Raw genomic sequence first — 20,678 nt, forward strand, 5'->3', positions numbered from 1 at the left:
GTTTACAAGTCCTGCGCGTATACCTAGGTTGCCAATTTTATCACCCTAATATAAACTATATAACACAAAAAATATACCTTTTGAAACTAGAAACTCCGTAGTTTATGTCGATATATTTTTTGTAACATATGACTTGTATTAGGTTGGTCAAATTGACGATCTAGGGGTACACGCACGCCCTGTAAACTATGAGAGAGGTAGTAATTTTGTTTAAAATGTCAGCCAATGATAGTTGTGTCCCACTGGACCCCGTTGACCAGTCAATAGTCCCACTTGACTACTGACTAAGCAGTCAATTGTGCCCGCCCTATCAGCCTCTGGTGCCCCTTTGCTAGTACACTTTTGGGTACCCATAGCAGTTTTCCTATTTAATATTTCATATTAAATATAATTCCAGAATATTCACAAATTCAATTAAACTTTGAAAATTCATATAAAATAATCTATAACTCATATGAAAACAAATTATATGTGACAAATGATCATAAAAATATAACAAATCTTAATATGTTAACCACATGCATGACAAACCCCTCTAACATAATGAACCTTGACATTTTGCATCATGATTAACTAACCGAATCATATCTGGAGCTAGAAAAATATTGCCAGATATATTCCCTCTTCTTTTAAAATTTTAGTGGATGCATTAGAGCATATCATCATCACATATTGCCCTATCATGCATTTGTGTTGCATTTGTCTGTTATTTGTCTATTCCCACCTCCTCTTCTTCCTTTTTCGGTAGACCTGGAGATTACTGTTGCCCCCGAGTACAAATACGTCGACGATGACCCGTCCTTAATCATTCTGATATCGGCTATTCTTTGTCTCCACTTCTTGCATTAGAGAGTCGGTTCAGATATGTATTATGAGTAGATCCTATTCTGCTGCATAGCCTGCTTTTCTCGCACGATACAGGCTAGAACAGCATCTTCAGCAGTGTTATTATGCGTTCTGGAGCACTAAATGGATAGCTAACTGGAGCACGTCGTGTACGACAGTGCTGCATGTGTCAGAGTGAATAGATAGCACAGTACATGGTCACTCGCAAAAAAAAGCCACAGTACACGGTCAGGGGCGATAGACAAGTTGGCGCCGTGGTAAAAGTTGTGTCGGTGTGTGATTGGGCATTTAATCCCGGCGTGCACCGCGGGATAAGGTCTATTTGAATTATTTTTTAAATACATGTCTGTTAGTTGGCTGATTATGAAAGTTCTATTAGAAAACGGGAGAAGCGTCACAAGAAAATCTTAGTGATAATGCACGAACAAAATTGTATAATATTGATTGGAATTTGGAAGTTTAAATGAATTTAATAATAGCATAAAAGGTGTTTCATGTTTACTCCCTCTATAAAGAAATATAAAAGCGTTTAGATCACTGAAGTGAATACTAACGAGACACTATGTGTGTTGTATCAGAAGTAACCTTGTGTGAGATATCGCAAAGTCTTGTCTTGGAAACATCCGCTTGCGTCCCTCTCCATGAGGTGGTGACTCGGATGAAACCTAGCGCGCCACCGGTCCCCTCGCCAGGAAGTTTTATCTTTTCATGATTACTAAAAAAATCCGATGAAAATTTCTTCGGGAAGCTTTTTATATGAGTAAAACATGGCATTGGAAAATGTTTAATTAATTCATTAGTGCTGAAATTAATTAATACATTACCTAATGTGAAACTGAGCAGGCAGCAATATAATAAACATATTGTGAGGAACAATAATCTGAATAGTACTGAACTGTTTTTAGTAACTTTAAGATGATAAGTTCAGTTGGGAAATAACTGATTTTTTGTTCGGTAATCTTCATAGTACAAATACCAAAACACTTATTATAATAAACAAATTATACCGCATAGTACATGGACAAACCATTCCGCACAACAGTACAATTTCAGGTTTAATAATCTTCATAGACAAGTAAAGTGACAAAGTGGTAATGTGAAATTTTTGCTGGCCAATGAGTACAAATTCTGGAGCTACAACGACTAGATGCTGAAAGTCAAGGATGTGTGAGGGTTGGCAGCTCGCTGGTTTAATGCGTGAGAGCCCATGCCTCGGTTCAATGCCCTCCACTGCCTTGCATGCCATTTACTGCGCGTGTCAGGTGCAGAAGACACGGCAACACCGAATGTTTATACGACTGGTTAAAATCCTTATACGGCTCATGCGTATTCAAACTGCACGAATCATGGGAGAACATGCGGTGTGGATACCAGCCGCGCGTGGCTGCATGTCCACTCGCGATTATTCGTGTTGTTTTTAGCTATTTTAAAGCTTAACTAGTTAGCGCTGTTTCACCTCTAATGCGATGAAAATTGAATCTTTTGTTTGTATCGTCAACTGCCCTAAAGATGTGCAAGTATTGATCTTCTGTTAACCTCTCTAATGGGTGGCTGATGGCTGGATGTGTTGATGAATCGATTGATGCATGCTTGATCTGTGCCGGTTCCCAGTTTTAATGAGAATGAGTACAAATTCAGCAAGCATGATGCAGATTCTATTCTGGCAAACCGTCCACTATATTTTTAAAAGTTAAATCTGCTTTATTCATTAAACAACATGGCTACATCATTTACAAGTAAGGAGATTATAGCCTCGTGAGCTAATTATATCTAGTTAATCTTTGGATCAGGAACGAAGTGGCTTGTTTTCACTTGGGCCACTCAGTGCCATTGGATCTTATTTGAACGGCAGATGGGTGCGCGCATGTTACGCCGTGACTGCCAAGAGGCAAGTCTCCTGATCCCGGTCCGTCTTTGTCGTGCCCCGCAGAGTGGCTTCAGGCACCAACATGTTGTCTACCCTGGAAAATGTTTGTAGTACAGTTTTTCTACTCCGTTTGGACCTGAAACATAAATTACATAAATACAAGTGTGAACAAAAAAGGCAAAAATACAAAGAGTTAAACCAACGATAAAACTATTGAATTAATGAGTTTGCGTTCCTAATATTGCCGCTCACCAAGCGTGTTAATAAAATTAAGTAGTTTAACTTAAATACATTTGTGGAGAATAATATTGAACTTTAGGAATTATTGGAGCATTAATACAAGTTCTCAACATGTTAGCATCATCTCTAAATCTTCTCCTTCCTTGGCAAGTGCATCACTAATTTCTTCGGAGGAAGATTTGACAGTATCATGCCTCTGGATATATCTATGGAGGACAGAAGAGGCCCAATAATAATAGGGCGGCTCAAGCCTACAACTCAGTGTCCATCAAAACAAAACAAAAAATCAGGAGAGAAGGGACAGCAGGAAGCTTCGAGCTTCAGTTAGCCAAGAGCCAGCAGTGTTATCGAATCTTTTTTTTTCGACAAGACAAGGCAATATCTTCATCACAATGCCAAAGGATGTCGCCGACAAAGAGAAATATGGCAGATTAGACCAGACAAGCCAAAGGAGGATAATAAGAATGTTGCTCTAGGTATGTGGGTGAAGAGCAAGTGGGTTTTGAACAATCCATAGGTCTCAAGCCCTCTTTTCAGAGAATGTTGCGAGTCGACAAAAGGGCAATCAACGAACAGATGGTCGGAGATCTCAGGAGTGGAGCATCTTCCACAGCCCGAGCGGCGAGCACTGGGAGCAATGTTTGAGGTGAAGTGAGGATGTCTGATGACAGCAGCAGCAAAAAATATTGATATTACATTGAGCTCGATGCAAAGAAACCAGATAAGGAATTGCATGTATATCATACTCCATAGTCACATTTATAAGAAAACTACAGAAAACCGAAAACAGCCGCCTAGCTAAACCGATTTTCTCACAGAAAGTAGACATGGAAGAAACAGAGGGTGAGAGGGGTGTAGGCAGCATAAATAATTGGTCGGGCGTCACCACAAGGAGCACACAATCACAAATGGTTTCCCAGGCAAGAGAACCCGAGGAAGTACACCCCCAAAGCAGCCACGCACCTCACTACTCTCCAAATTGAGCTACAACTAGCAAACGTTATACCTAGTGAAGTTTATGAGCCAGGCCCACAGAACAAAGAACAGCACAAACAGAAAAGTGGCAGGGCAGACTGAGTTTTGCCAGCTAGCTATTACAGGAACCTATTTCCTGAATTATTTGAATATTGTAAACCTCATAGTGGAAGTGTATGGCTATTTCATCATAACAGTCATGATATGTACTACCCCAGCCCTCTGCAGGACCCGAAACTCCGTGAGCAAGAAAAGGCATGTTTCTAACCATATAATTTACTCCTAGTTAACTTCACAAATCTGAATCCTTTTGCATGTTACCACCAAACTCTGTACATAAGTACACTATACGAACATCTACACAAATAACTACAGCTTCTTTGTTCACACAGAAATATGATTCGACCATCTTCATGAGTTAAATCGCACTGCAAGGTTCCTGCATATGAATATTGCACAGGAAAAAGAACAGGTGGATGGATTGGAGAATAGGTCAAATTCAAATTGCTGAAACATTGATCTAATCAACCAAATTTTACATTCTTAAAGCCTCCTGAAAGGCTAAGGGTATCTGTCTGTGTGCACCGTCAGGACGATGATGATGATGCATCCGGAACACAGCAATTCCAAAAGTTCATGTCAAAGCCTACCAAATATAGCACACTGATACAATGGGCCAGCCACTAACTTGTCTAAAATATGTAACTGGTGATTCGAGTGAAATTCTTTGTGCAATTTGTGTGGTTCATTTGTTCCTAGGTCTATCCCTCGGTGTTCAAAATCATAGCCGACACCTAGTATTCTTGCAAATGAAGGATAAACACTAAACCTTTGGTCAGAACATTTGACAGAACATTTGACGAGAAGAGACCAACAAGCCATAAATAAGTTCTACTGTACCAGAGAAATTGGTATGTCAACTTGCTCACAGAACATATAATTCCAAGGGGGTCAATGGCTCGATCAGGATGCACCTGATCAATTTTACTTACCATGTGAAGCCCATGTGGAGTACTGAAAGGCAAAAGGAAGCACTTATGCATTCATAGATGGAAAAAACAAATAAACATACAATATTGCTCTGATTGAATATTGACCTAAGATGGATCTCGTAGCAATAAGAACCTCCCACCAAAGAACTACCTGTACATCATACTCAAGCTAATGGTATTCAGAATTTCACAAATGAATCAAGCAGACAAACCCTGCAGTCAGCAGGCTGCAGCAATGATATTTAGATGATTGAAGAAGACATCCCTACAGTTACACCGTGTAAGGAAATTATGCTAAATGTAAAACAGTATACAAATACTAATTTGTGCAGAAAGTAGACATGCAGGAAGCAGAGGGCCTAAACAGCCTACCTGGACCAATTTTGTTACAGAAAGTAAAAGTAGACATGCAAGAAGCGGAGGGTTTATTCGGGAGGAACAGGGGGAAATAACTGGTCAAATTACACAGCAAAGCCAGACAAAGTTTTTGAGTCATACCCTCAAAACAATGAAAAGCAGAATCCTAAAAGTTTCAGACCGACTAAGTGAGTCTGTCAACTAACTATTGCAGAATCTACTCCGTAAATTTATTTAAATATAGTTATAAACACGGACAGGGGAAGCATATGGTGTACTTCATAATAACAGACATGATAACTAATAATCTTTCTCAGGTGGCATATGCTGCGCCTTATGGGTATGTTTGGTTGGTACCCAAAATCAGCCTTATAAAAAAATTGGCCATAGCCAAACAACTTATGCTTCTTTCAATGATTACAACTTTTTTTGGCAGGCCCGTACCAACTTGCCAACTCTATTTCATATTCTTGTCAACGTAGCAAAACCTCGGCCAAATTTTAGCTAGTGCCAAATATTTCGTAGGGTCAACTTAGGCTCAAACCAAACATAGACATACAAAAAAAAGGAACAGTGGATTAAAAATAATTAGCATCTGATTTTAACAGAGCTGTTGAAACAGAGAAATACCTGAGTAAAACTGATATGAAGTTAGTTTGCACATGCAATGGTAAAACTAGCATACCACATCATTCCTGAACAGAAAACAGATAACAGAATCAAAGATTCAGCTAATGATGTTGTGACATGTAGCACCTCCCGATCAGAACAGTCATAAATGTGGAACACATACCTCTGAAAAAAATCTAATCAGTATTTGCTCTACCCAATGACAGGATGGATATCCAGGATATGTACAGTGCCAAATGCAATCAGCACTAAATACACTTGGCAAGCACTGCAGTATTGCAGCTTTATGTGAGCTTTGTGCTTCGAATGAGGTATCGTGCAAGTTGTTTTTTCTTTTCACACCACATCAACAAACTGAGTACAATCAATATCTTACTAGAGGGAGCTTACTAGAGGCTGATCCTCCTCCAGCCCCACCTGCATCGGTGCTCGCGCCCAGCACGATGTTCCTTGGATCCTTCCCAAATTCTGGGTATTTGAAGTTCAACGCTTGCCACTGACTTGCATCCTTAGGGTGACTCAGCATCTTGTCTTTTTTATTTATCTCCGGATCATTTCCGTCATCTTCCCGCTTATTCTCCTCCCTATCCGCATGCCAACGCAGGAGCTTTGCTACCTTAGGGTCCGCGAAATACCGCTGCAGACAAGGAGTGATCGGAAAGTACCACACCGATTTTCGAGGAGCTTTCTTCCTCTTCTTGTATCGAGTGACGCCGCACACCGGACATATGGTAGACTCCGCGTGCTCGTCCCGATAAATGATGCAATTGTTCATGCACACATGGTATTTCACGTGCTGTAAATCCAGAGGACACACGATTTTCTTCGCCTCCTCGAAACTGGTCGGGCACTTGTTCCCCTTGGGAAGACGTTCGTGCCAGAATGACATGTTCTCGTCGAAGTATGCGTCGGTCATTTTGTGTTTTACCTTCATCTCCAGAGCCATGAGCGTTACTTTCAGGTGGGTATCCTCGGGCCTGCATCCTTCATACAATGGAGTAACCGCGTCTATCTCCAGTTGATCCAGCTTGGCTTTCTCTCAGGCGGCAGCTCTTGCGTTATCCGTCTGCTTGAGAAGCAGCTCTTGAATATGAGGGTCCTGTACCCAGCCTCCATCGTCATCTGCTCCGGCATCTTCATCTTCATGATCATGCCCTTCATCTTGATCTTCCTCATCATCATGTACGACATTTTCTACATGATGACTGTGTACAGCATCACCGCCGTGATCATGTCCTGGAGATTCTTCGTCTTCTCGCCCGCCCTCGCCGCGGTGGTACTCAAACTAAGTCCTAAATTTCTATTCATACTTTAGTCAAATGAAACAAGCAGTATAATGATGAAGCATTTCAATAAATTCACAGCCAACAAGATGAGGAATCTATTATGTACTAAAAGCACAAAAGGTGAAAGAACAATATTCTAGAAAGTCCAGCAAAAATTAGAGACATCTACGCATTTCTGTACTTCATACTCAATTAACCATTAAACAACAGCCATTGGATCCCACAGCACCGCCTCCACTGCCGCCCAAGCTGGAAGTTTACTTTCCATTCCCCTTTGAAGCACCCGCCAGCGACACCCCACCGGTGCCAGCATATCCTTTCATGCACATGCCGCTTCCGGCACGAGCACGTCTCGGCCTACAGCCAACGCGCATGCACGCACCTGCTCCACAGCCACAGCAGCCGATCCGACGGATGGAGATCGTGGCGCATGCAGAAAGCTGCTTAAGCTCCTCAAGTAAACACCTAGGGGCTCCGTCTCGCCACCTGGCGTTCAAGAAACCAAAGTTGTCCGTCGTTCCCGTCACTCCTAGTGCTCCAACAGAAGGGACTGATGATAATTTCACCAAGCCGTGGTATTTCCCTGATTCTCCTACTGTTTAGCCTCGGCTGTGCGCAATATGCACCGAGATCCCATAGTCGTGTGCCATCATAATCCAGAGGCAATCTGAATCTATATATCATTTAAGTTACAATGTATTTTCATTGTTGTTCTCATGTGTCGCTGCCATGTATTGGGTTTACTATGGTGTTGTTTATCACCATGTTGTTTCCTTCTACCAATCATGTAATCTGTTCACTCTTGTCTTGTGTTTTGTTTTGGTGTGGGTGCACTCTTTGTCTTATGTTACCATAATGTATTTTGAATGAAAATAATATAATCAGGTTAGTCCATTAGTTAATCAATATCTTGTTTGGTGTGGTGTTTGAGATAATTGATTTGAGGTGAAGGGAGAAAATATTTCTCAAACACCGATGTTGTTACATGTTTTGATGCAAAGCAAAGAAGTATGAAATATGCAAATTCCAAATTCAGGAAATCATACTCAAAGATCGAACGACCCTGAAAATCATAAAAGTCCATACTCATGTCATCCAAGCGTGAGGTTGTTGTAGTATATCATGAACAAAGTTTGTTGTAACCTTTATAACTGAACTACAAATGGCCACTAACATTCAAATCCCAGGCGGCTTCATTTGTTGATGTCATGAAGGCGGCATGAACGTTGATCTTTATCCAGATTTCTCGGGGGATCACGGCCCTGAATTTCGGTACATCGATCAGTCTTAACAGTATTAGATGTATCCAAATGTATAGAAAACTACAGTAATTAACTCGTGTGGTGATATCTAAAGTAGTGGAAGGTCTTCGGTATATTAATTTTATGTAATAAGAATAATCCTTAAAAATATATAGTAGCGATGATTGTACGACCATATTTGAAGTACAACGTTATTAGTTGTCTTAACATGAAATATTTTTATAATAATATTTGTGGCATTCTGTTGTAGTACTTATCTCTTGATTTGCATTATAGCATATCTTATTTTCGTCCACGTACATGATCTTGTTGCATCATGAAATTACTAGTGATTTTAGGTACTTTCCGATTGGTTTATTCGAGGGATTAGGATTGCAAACGTAGTTGATCTAATATGACCCACATCTAGATGTATTACACATGCCTTGTGTAAGGTTAGTCTAAGATAAGTTTAGAGGATAACCGATGATGTTCTTGAAAGATTCAGTCCTACTGGGTATGGAGGATCAAAAAGATGATTTTTCTCTCATTCCGTATAGTTGTTTTTTCCAGTTGAACCTCTCTGGTTCAATGCACTTTTTATAAAAAAAATGAAAAGCAACACAAATATGCAGCAGAATCCTGCCGTTTCCCTAAAAAAAGCAACAAGATGATTGAATTTTGCACCAGGTTACCAGATAACATAGCTACTAGGTCAAAATCGTTGCTAACCTTCCCCGCAAAAAAAAAAGCTTTGCTATCTTGACACTCAATAATAAATTGCATCTTTCTTGTATCTCATGCTTTCTTTGTCAAAATTCACATGCCACTTTTGGCCACTTTTTGGCAATAAATTTGGTTGTTGCCACCCAAACCAATTGCGTAGAACCCTAAAACTCAATTGCAGAAAGCTTCACATGTGTGCATAGCGGTGCCAAACAAAGTCGTTTAGATAGAAACCCTATAACTCAAAACCCATTGTTGTGTGAAAAGCTTCGCAGACATTAAACCCATGTGCATTGGTGAGCGTTCTATGCACATCTGGTTTGTCAATTGTTCTTTATATCAGTACCAGCCTTGCATCCAACTAATTTATGACACGTGTAATTTTTGAATGGTTTGTCACACACATGCATGCACGCACACCCACACGCACGCAGGCACGCACGCGCGCGCGCGCACACACACACACACAGCGGATTTATATTTGGAATACTATTGCCATCAAATGTTCGTATTGAAGCATAGTCTACTCTATTTTGGTTCTTCGAAGTTAGCAGCATAACGCATTATAACTTAAGTATTTATTGCCTGGAGAAATCAAATTACTCAAATACCTAGGTGTTTTTGTAAAGTAAAGGAATACGTATGAAATATTGCAAATTAAATTTCAGGAAAGACAAGTCCTAACTTATCTACCATATCGCGCAGACTCGTAAGCAACTAAGTAAATGTTTTTTAGGAAACAACAGGACTCTTCTGCATATTCTTAGTATTATGTTTTATAAAAAATACAACTAAGTAAATGTCTCTCTTAATTTTGTCCTACACTACTAAGCGGGAAGTTGCGTCATACACAACTTTGGCATAATTGATCCACAAACTCTATAAAGTATACACTACTACAAAATGAGCTAGCAGTGGTGGATGACAAGTATATGTGTGCCACCGAAACATTTAGCCCATGACTAACATGGTAAGAATTTATTAGTGGAGGGCGGCATGTTTTGCCCGCTAGTGCACATCCAATACCTGTTGTCAGCCCTCTTCTGTACCCACCCCTGTTGTCAGCCCTCTTTTGTACCCACCACTGTCTAGACGAAATAGCGGTGGCATGTACCTATCGGTGCCCGCCAATAATGTGCCCCACCTATAAGCCTTTTCCCAGTAGTGATAGCATTTTAATCTGTTATTAGGATTCACCACTATAATAGAATAAGATCCAAGAATCAAGCACCTAAATATCATCAAATTCCATACTCTCATACTTACAAATAGGTTGTTTTAATATAGATGAACAAGGTATGAAAGTTGATCCATATACATATTTCTCAGGGTGGTCGCATCCTTGAATTCTGGTACATCGGTCATTCTTAACATCACCAGAAATATGAAAATGATTGAAAAAACTTGTAGTATCTCCTATAAGGTAATATCTACATTACATTACGGTCTTGAAGATACTAATTTTATTCATCTCTGAGAGCCTTCTGTCACAATCTACCCAGCAACGGACGACTGGGAGGCTTTCTTCGCCCGACTGTAGAGATCATGCGCCTTGGTTCCACATGTCATGGACACACGCTGACTATAGAGATCACGCGCCCTTGGGCCACCCGTCATCGAGCTTCCAACTGGGTCGCCCGGTTGCGAGCCGTCCAGGCAGATCAGATGGCCCGGAGCCGCCCCACGAGGCTCCTATCGCTAGCCAACTGGCAATGGATGGGCAGGAGCCTTTCCTCACCCTCGAAAAGCCTAGGAAGGCGCGCACTTTAGCATTCTTTATATAGGAATAATGGGTTAATTGATTCAACATGATTTACCGGAATCTTTATGATTTAAAAAATTGATAACGATCATTTTTGGACTATCCCCAATTATAGTTCATAACGTTTTTGCAGGCTCATCACAGTTTTTTTATGTTTGATGTATACAATGTAATAATGCGTCAATTCTCCATCATTATTTATGGGAATATTATGGAAGATGTTGTTTTTTCCTCTTTAACTTGACGAAGTAGTATGAAAATAATATTTATACCCATATTAGTTGTTATATTTTATTTTATTTTTGATATAATTAAATATGTATTGTCTATGAAGTGTTCTCATTCTTTTTGACAAGTACTATTGTATGTTATGGATTCTTGATGTGGCAAACAAATTGTATTCCTTTAGTGGTGCTGCTTAAGTGAGTACAATGTGATTAAGCCTTTTAAAATTGTACTCTATTGGACAATGTTATTTGTTCATCTTTTAGGAAGTGTTTACCATTATGGCTCATACAAATAAAATTATGAAAAAATGATCCTAAAAAAGGCATGATTAAATTCTTTTCTACAATTGTGATATTTTATTTAACACAAAGATTGTATTGTTTACTTGCCATAATGAAAACATACAGGAAATCATAAAAAGAAGTTAACCATTTAAAAGTTTGATCACAATAATTAAAGATGGTGCCCTTGCATATGCGAGGAACACTTTGCAAGTGTCATCTAAAAGAATACTTGGTAATTATCTATTACCTTTGAGAAAAAATCAATTTTTGTGGCTTCCTAAATCCTATATTCCTAAAAAGTTCATTCCCACTAAAAGCAAAGTATTCTTAAAAAGTTAGTCCTGACCACAAGCAATTCTCTCAACATGCGCAGCCCTCCACCTCAAAAAGTGTTCAATGTCAGCATTCACTATTTTTTAGCCATGCATCACATCAATTACCTTTAAGTCTTACAACATGCACTCACCAACCTCACCAAGACATGAATATTTGGCACATCACAATTAGTCATGTGCTTATCGAAGTCATGCATCTTAGAAAAACTCATGTCATTAGCATGCCATCTTATTGATGTGGTACAGAATACTAACTCAAACTGACAGTATATATTGATCGTTATGGTGTGGATTAAAGAGTGAAAATATGAATTGAAGAATGCAATACGTGCATACAAGTATTGGCTAGTGTGCCGGCTATCTGTAAATACTAAGGGCATCGAGGTGTCTTGGAGCAGCAAGCCATCCACGATGTACCCATTGATGTGCGGATGCATTGGCTTGTCCGAAATCCCACCAACTGGATGCAAACCAGGGGGAGGTGAGCAGGCTTACAAACCCCCACAACGTACTAGTTCGGCACCCCGGTCCAATCAAAATATTCTCTCGAGCACGCGCCATCTCCGGCGCAACTGCATCTCCACTCTCCACGCTACATTCAGGCCAGCCTAGAGGGGACGCGACCGGTCACTTGAGCCATCATTGAATGGGAGTGTTGGCTGAGTGCGCCACCCCCGTCACGTCATGGTCTCCACGCCTGTTCAATGCCGGAGAGACATGACCGGATGGGGTGACGAGATGACTATCTATTGCATTGATGTCGGCTGTTCATCTATCTATGTGTCGACATTAAACAGACGTGATAGCCGAGAAACCCAGTCCAGTGTCTGCACTGAAACAACTTGATGTTTGGCTTGGTCGATGCCCTTTATTTATACGTGGCCGCACACAACATGATCCGCACCACACCATGTCCATTTCCGTTCCTCTGTGCACCACCTTTGCCATGACAAGCTCTAGAGCAAAGTGGGAGACCCTCTTGGCGGAGAAGAAGCATGAGTTGCCCAAGCTTGCGGCTGACTAGCAGCACTGTCATGTGTGACGAATAGAGGCTGGTTCGGCGGAGGTGAGAGACGACGACGTGACGATGAGCCGGCGCCCCCGCTCACACAAGTCCATGGCGAAACCACACTTCAACATCTTCATGACGGAGGAGCAGCCGACACCACCAGTGTTGATGTTTTGGCTGGCGCTGGAGGAGCAAGGCTACAACCTTTCCAACCTCCCGCATTACCGGCTGGCTGAGGGCCAAAATCTATGGGGACTTCGCAAGCGGGGAGGCCACGGCGGCCATGGCCTCGGAGAAGCCGAACTTCATCGAACAACAGGTAGGGCTTTACGGGAGCACGTGCAGCGCTTGTGCCGGCTGCAACGCGGTAACAATGGAGGCGAGCACGACGGCTTAGGCGATCGCGACGGGAACGGTTACATCGGCAGCTCCGCGTCACCCGCGGTTCCCGTCGGGCCACAAGGACAACGAGTCTGGCCCATTCCACGTCCATCTTGGACCTCACATTGACCGACGACATCCAAGCAACGGAATTCGACAAGGAAGAGTAGGACATGGGAGAAGAAGGGGTCCGTATCCCATGTGGGCATGCCCGTGTCCCATTTCTTACTCTTCATCGCCGGTGAGCCACAACTTCACTTCGTGGAGCTCAGGCCCGGCAAAGATGCCGGACATGGGGAAGACGGGACATGGAACAAGGACGCCTCCACGCCTAGCGAAGATTTAGACTAGATTAACATTTTATGTTAAAAAATGTCATGTACACTTTTTAAAATGAAATATGCAAAAAATGTCATGAATTTAGACCGGTTTAAAGGATCATCTAGTTTGTTCAAATACCGTTTAAAGTATGACCGGACGTTTGATGGATAGGGTTGAATGGCCAACTCCTGTATCACTGTCCGTGGACAGATACTAATGTCCGTTTTATGGGATAGCGTTCAAGATACCCTAGAGCCTTTTTTCTTGAAAAACTCTAGAATGCTATAAGACTTTTTGGAGATACATTTACGGAAATGATAAAAATACAAATACCGAATATTAATCTGACAATCTGACTTGAGATGTTTTTTTATCCGAAAAAATAATTTCATTTATTTTGAAAATTACTTAAACCGTTAAATTCCTAACCTAGCAATGATGCTTAGCCACGTTGGAAAGAAATGCAATGGAAGAAAAGACAACACTCGTTTAAGAAAAGACAAACTTCACATGATATATGTATAAGCAGCAGAAAAGTGTGGTTCCCATCAGCTAAGCACACGTAATCTAGGTCTGATCACCTCATCCTCATGCGGGGCATCAGACGATAAGCTAGACTGACATGAAACGTGCCCATAGCCGGCGCCTTTTAGGTACGAGAGCGCGCGCTCGGCCGAGGAGACGCATGCATCTGCGCGAGAACAGAAACGGCAAAGCGATGAAAGCAGTAAAATCAGCAATGCAAGCTGTACTAGTGTACTTAATCCCTTTGCGTACACGCCATGGTATATATCTTTTGTCGTGTTCCGTTCCAAGCGAGGACGCGCGAGAAAGCAGACGCCTGACCAGCAACGTGTATACGAGTATAAGCTACTCCCTCCGACCCATAATATAAGAACGTTTTAATACTAGTATCAAAAATGTTCTTATATTATGGGACGGAGGGAGTAGGAGATATACAACCAAAACAAAAGTGAAAAGTAACAATGCAAGCTTTACGTGCACGCCATCATATGTATTTTTTGTCAGTGTTCATAACCACTCTCCATTTCTGGTGAGGCGGCGTGGTTCCAGTGAAGCTGAAACGTACGTACGCGACGCACGGCATGATGCCGGCTAGGTAAGCTGCGCCAAACCCGCTATTAAAATCTATCATCTTGCACACATCCGGCATCTACCTCAAAGGGCATCTGCCTCCGTTCGACTGTCGTGAAGGCCATGGCAGCCGCAGCGGCGGGTGAGAACAGCAAGTTAACTGTAGTGAGAAAGACGGGGGAGGGCAAGTTCACGGCAACGATCAAGCACCCGGTGACGAAGACACAGTTGTGGCTGGGGACGTACTCTTCCCCCGAGGTCACCGCGTGCGCCTACGACCTCGCGGCTAGGGAGCTGAAGGGCATAAAGGCAAAGCTCAACTTCCCCTACCCTCCGCCGGCCAGACTGGTTAAGGAGGTGATCGCTGCACCGAGGCACCGCAGCCATGGTCACGACACACCGCTCTTTGAAGTCGTTATAAGGGAATCATGGAACATCTCAACCAGCCCACTTGTTTCAGTAGGCATTGTTGCTATTTTTATGAGTAAGGAAGTTTTCATGTGAAAATCAAATAATGTTTACACAAGAACAGCAATAAGTACTCTCCACAAAACCAAGGAACTAAGAGAGAGAATAGTTGTACAAATCTGGGTGAAGGAATCAACCCGAAATTAAACAATCAATTGACCCCTTCACCATTCTATAACTTAAATTGGTGCTTAACTTGTTATATTACAACATGGGCAGATTCAGTGTCAGAATATGGTGCCCACAAATATTTGGAACGCGGTCCACAACCTAGTCCAGCACACATCTAGTCTTCATGTCTACTATAGTCAATATATAAATAAATCGAGACACTTCCACTGTAAAAAGTTAAAAACAGATGAAAACATGCGCAATACAACTAGGCCATGAGCAATTGAGAAAAACCTTAGTCATGAATTCAATGCCACTGGTGGCGGCAAAAGCAGCTGAGCGAGCATGCGGAACAATGGAGGGTTAGGTCTATGAGGTAGCGAGTGGAGTTCAGCAGCTGCAGGTGACATGAGGTCGTGTGTTGTCGCTTGGTGTGAGCTCACGGCTATTGTGTAAAACTATTGTTGAACTATCTGTATAATACTTTTGGTAAATTCTCATCCGATACGCCAGAATTATGGTGCATCAGGACTTCAATAACTATTTCGGTTTTAGAGGATACTATCTCCGTCTTAGAGGATAGCGTTGAAGATACCCTAATGCCCTTTTTCTTGAAAACTCTAAAATGCCAAAAGACTTTTGGAGATACGTTTACGGAAATGAGAAAAATAGAAATACGGAATATTAATCTGACAATCAGACTTGATGTTTTCTTATCGGAATAAATAATTTAATTTATTTTGAAAATTACTTAATCCGTTAAATTCCTAACTTGGCAATGATGCTTAGCCACGTTGGAAAGAAATGCAATGGAAGAAAAGACAACATTCGTTTAAGAAAAGACAAACTTCACACAATATATGTATAAGCAGCAGCAAAGTGTGGTTCCCATCAGCTAAGCACACGTAATCTAGGTCTGATTACCTCATCCTCATCCGGGGCATCAGATGATAAGCTAGACTGACGTGTAACGTGCCCGTATCCGGCGCCTTTTAGGTACGAGAGCGCGCGCTCGGCCGAGGAGACGCATGCATCCGCGCGAGAACAGAAACGGCAAAGCGATGAAAGCAGTAAAATCAGCAATACATGTTGTACTAGTGTACTTGATACCTTTACGAAACCACATGCAGTGCTCCGCATCACCCACGGTTCCCATCGAGCCACAACGACCACGAGTCCGGCCCGTCCACATCTATCGTGGACCTTACATCGATGGGCGACGTCCAAGCAATGGAATTCGACAAAGAAGAGTAGCACATGGGAGACGGATGCGCTCGTGTCCTTGCGGGCATGTCCGTGGCCCATGTCTTATTCTTTATGGCCGGCGACTACCAGCTTCACTTCCCGGAGCGCAGAACCGGCAAAGATGCTGGACATGGGGAAGACAGTACATGGAACATGGACGCCTCCACGGCTGGCGAAGATTTCGACTAAGTTAACATTTTATATTAAAAAATGTCATGTACACTTTTGTTAAATGAAATATGTTAAAAATGTCATGAAATTGGTCCGGCTTAAATGATCGGTCGGTTTGTTCAAATACCATTTAAAATGTGACTAGATGTATGATGGATAGGGTTGGATGGCCGGCTCCTGTATCACTATCGTGGTTGGACACTAGCTAGGTCCGCTTTAGGGGATAGCGTTGACGATACCCGAAAGCCTTTTTTCTAGAAAAACTCTACAATGCTACAAGACTTTCTGAAGATATGTTTATGGAAATGTTAAAAATAGAAATACCTAATATTAATCTAACAATCTGACTTTTTTTAGGGTGAATCTAACAATCTGACTTGAGATGTGTTTTTAACAGAAAATATAATTTAATTTATTTTGAAAATTCCGTAGACACTTAAATTTCTAACTTAACATTGATGCTTAACCACGTTGGAAAGAAATCATTAGAAGAAACAACAACGTCCGTTTAAGAAAAGACAAACTTCACACAATACATGTATAAGCAGCAGAAAAGTGTGGTTCAGGGCATGTACAATGGTGGCATATGGATACATATGCCCCATGACAAAAAGTAATTTGAGGCACCTACATTTATTTTTTCTCCCCAATGCAAGCTATCACTAGTGGGCCTCATTAAGAAATAGAAAATAAAGACTTTAGTACACATGTATCTCTACTTTTCACTTCAACCTTTTCAGCTTTTGTCACCGGACCACACTTTTTCTCTTCAAGCACCCACCTCCTGGAGAGGATCCCGCTTCCCTATCCAAACCTACTTTACGTCATATCCCCTGCCACTAACCCCACTCCACAAAGCTAGCTAACAACCTGCATGCATCTAACAAACTCACGCACGCATACGAGTTGTTCAAGGCACACATAGCTAGCTTGTCCACACAACCATATGCATGCACGGTCAAGTCATGATTATCCTAACATTCTTCCCTTAATCTTGACTTGCCGTCGTCGGAGTTGTTGCAGCTTCCGTAATCGTCGTTGTCACGGCCGTGACCCAGCCCACGGACCCGACCTGGCGCATCGACGCCGGTCACACCGCCAGGGACCCGACCTGACGCACTGACGCCGGTCGCACCGTGCTCCGTCACGACCCCGGCGACATACGCCGATCTCCTTCTCCGCCGGCGACACACGCCTGGCGTCCCTCTGCGCCCCGCACGTCCCGCGCGCACCCGACGAGCCCGACTGCACCAGTGCGTCCCGCACGTCCCGCGCGCACCCAAAGCGCCCGACGAGCCCGACAGCACCAGACGCTCACCGCGTGCCGCCTCCGCGTCCGCCATGGCAGCCGCCACGCCGCGCCTCCGTGCCACGCACCTTCCACGGTTGTCGCCCCGAGCTGTCGCGACCTCTGCGCCACCACGCAGGTCCTTCGCGACCTCCTCTTCTCTGCGACCGCCGTGCCCTTCGCGCGCACTCCCCACGTCCCCGCGCTCCCGGCCCGCGCTCCCGCCGCGCACGTACGCGATCTGCGCAACCAGGTCCAGCGTCTCGACGCGGTCCACTCCCACGGTCCCGACGCGCCCGACGCGTCCAGTGCGCACCCATAACACGCACCAGTCGCGCCCGGCTCGTCGCCGCGTCTTATTGCCCTGCACCGCCGCGACCTCCATGCCGCCATGCCGTGCTGCGCCGCCACGCCACCACGCAGCGCCTCGGCGGCCTCCGCGGTTGCCGCACGTACGACGTCACCGCCCGCCGCCTCCGCCACGCGCCATGGCAGCCACAGCGCCGCCCACCTCCATAGGCCGACACACGACCCGGAGCTCCAACGCGCAGCCGCCGGCGAGCGCCGCCATCGCTGCCACGCCTCCGACACGGCAAACACGCCCAAGACACCAAGCTCATGATACCAATTGTTGGAACCGCAGCCCTCTAGCTACCTCTCCTCTTCGCCGGACAGAGGTGGAAGAAGAAGAACAGTGGACACAAGATTTTCCGGCCGGCGCACGAACGCCGCCACAGGCGCACGAACGCCCCAATCCTTTTCTTCCTTACAGTGGCTACATGGCTACACTCGGCTCATACCGGTGCCGCTTCAAGCACTACATGAAGGGCTTTTTATACCCGATACTCACATGCACACATGACCCGACCACGGCCACACACCGGCCACTAACACACGCACGAATTGATCACCCTGCCACTAACCCCACTCCACAAAGCTAGCTAACAACCTGCATGCATCTAACAAACTCACGCACGCATACGAGTCGTTCAAGGCACACATAGCTAGCTTGTCCACACAACCATATGCATGCACGGTCAAGTCATGATTATCCTAACAGATCCTACGTGGCATGTGAGGCATCACCTTGAGGCTATGTATTGTATATGCCCTCACATCAGCTAAGCGCAGGTAATCTAGGTCTCTGTCCAATCTGGTGCATCAGATGATAGCTTGGCTGACGTGTAACGTGCCCGTATGTGGCGCTTTTCGACCGAGGACGCGCCATAGTAAAATCAGCAATGAAAGATGTACTAGTGTGCTTGACCCCTTTACGTACAGGCCATCACATGTATCTTTTGTCGTGTTAATCAGCGAGAAAGCAGTGTTTGTATAATAGTATAAGCTGGGAAAAATACAACCAAACAAAAGTGAAAAGGAACAATGCAAACTGCAAGGCGGTTCTATACGTGCACGCCATGATATATTTTTTTTTGTCAGTGTTAATAACCACACTCCGTTCATGGTGACGCGCCGAGGTTCAAGTGAGGCTGAAACGTACGTACGCGAGGTGATATCTGCAACGAGGCACCGCAGCCACGATCACAATGCACTGCTCTTTCAGGTCGTTACGTTGCCACCAGACCCCACAGCACCGCCTCAACCGTCGCCCAAGCTGATAGTTTACTTTCCCTTCCCCTTTAAAGCGCAAGGCCGGCGACACCCCGCAGGTGCCTGCATACCTATTCCTGCACATGCCGCTTCCAGCATGAGCACGTCCCAGCCTGCAGCCGGCGCACACACCTGCTCCACATACACAACAGCCGATCTGACAGATGCAGATCGTGGCGCAGGCCGAAAGCTGCTTAAGCTCCTCAAGGGAACCCCTACGTGCTCTGTCTTGCCACCTCTGGTGTTCAAGAAACCCAAGCTATTCGTCGTTCCCGTCACTCCTAGTGCTCCAATAGAAGGGACTGATGACAATTTCGCCAAGCCGTGGTATTTTTCTGATTCTCCTGCTGTTTAGCCTCGGCTGTGCGTAATATGCACCGAGAGCCCATAGTCGTGCGCCATCATAATCCAGAGGCAATCTGAATTTATCTATCATATAAGTTTTAATTGCAAATGTATTTTCATTGTTATTCTCGTGTGTCACTGCCATGTAATGGTTTTACTGTGGTGTTGTTTATCATCATGTTGTTTGTTTTTACCCGTCACGTAATCTTTTTACTCTTGCCATGTGTTCTGTTTCGGTGTGGGGTGCACTCTTGTCTTATGTTACCATAATGTATTTTGAGTAGAAATCATGTAATCAGTTTACTCCATTAGTTAATAAATATGTTGTTTGGTGTGGCGTTTGAGATAATTGTTTTGAGGTGAAGAGAGAAAATATTGCTCAATCATCGGTGTTTTTACAATTTTTAGTGCAAAGAGAAGAAGTGTGAAATATGCAAATTCCAAATTCAGGAAATCAGGATCAAGGATGGAAGGATGCTGAAAAATCATCAAAGTCCATGCTCTGATGTCATCCAAGTGCACAGTTGTTGTAGTATATCATGAACAAAGTTTGTTTTAACCTTTAGAACTGAACTAAAATGGCCACTGGCAATCAAATCCCTGACGGCTTCAGTAGTTTTTGTCTCGAGGGGGGCATGAACATTGATCTCTATCAAGATATCACGGGTGATCGCGGCCTTGAATTCTGGTATATCGATCGCTCTAGACAGTATTAGAAGTATCCAAATGTATAGAAAACTATAGTAACTCATGGCTGATGATATCTGTATATTAATTTAATTCAATAAGAATAATCTGAAAAAATGTAGAGCAGCAATCATTGCACGACCATATTTAATATAAAAAGTTATTAGTTGTCTTAAC

At 43.4% G+C, this 20,678-nt stretch overlaps 1 long non-coding RNA gene across 1 annotated transcript; it reads right to left on the minus strand.

Moving 5' to 3' along the window:
* Positions 1-2,487: 2,487 nt before the first annotated feature.
* Positions 2,488-6,275, minus strand: LOC123159592 (uncharacterized). Its single transcript, XR_006479796.1, has 3 exons — positions 6,071-6,275; positions 5,908-5,972; positions 2,488-2,849 (listed from the first exon to the last, which is right to left on the minus strand). It is a non-coding gene; the product is annotated as an uncharacterized lncRNA (long non-coding RNA).
* Between the last annotated feature and the right edge of the window lie 14,403 nt (positions 6,276-20,678).

This window comes from Triticum aestivum, chromosome 7B (genome assembly GCF_018294505.1).
Source record: "Triticum aestivum cultivar Chinese Spring chromosome 7B, IWGSC CS RefSeq v2.1, whole genome shotgun sequence".
In the NCBI taxonomy this organism is placed as follows: domain Eukaryota; kingdom Viridiplantae; phylum Streptophyta; class Magnoliopsida; order Poales; family Poaceae; genus Triticum; species Triticum aestivum.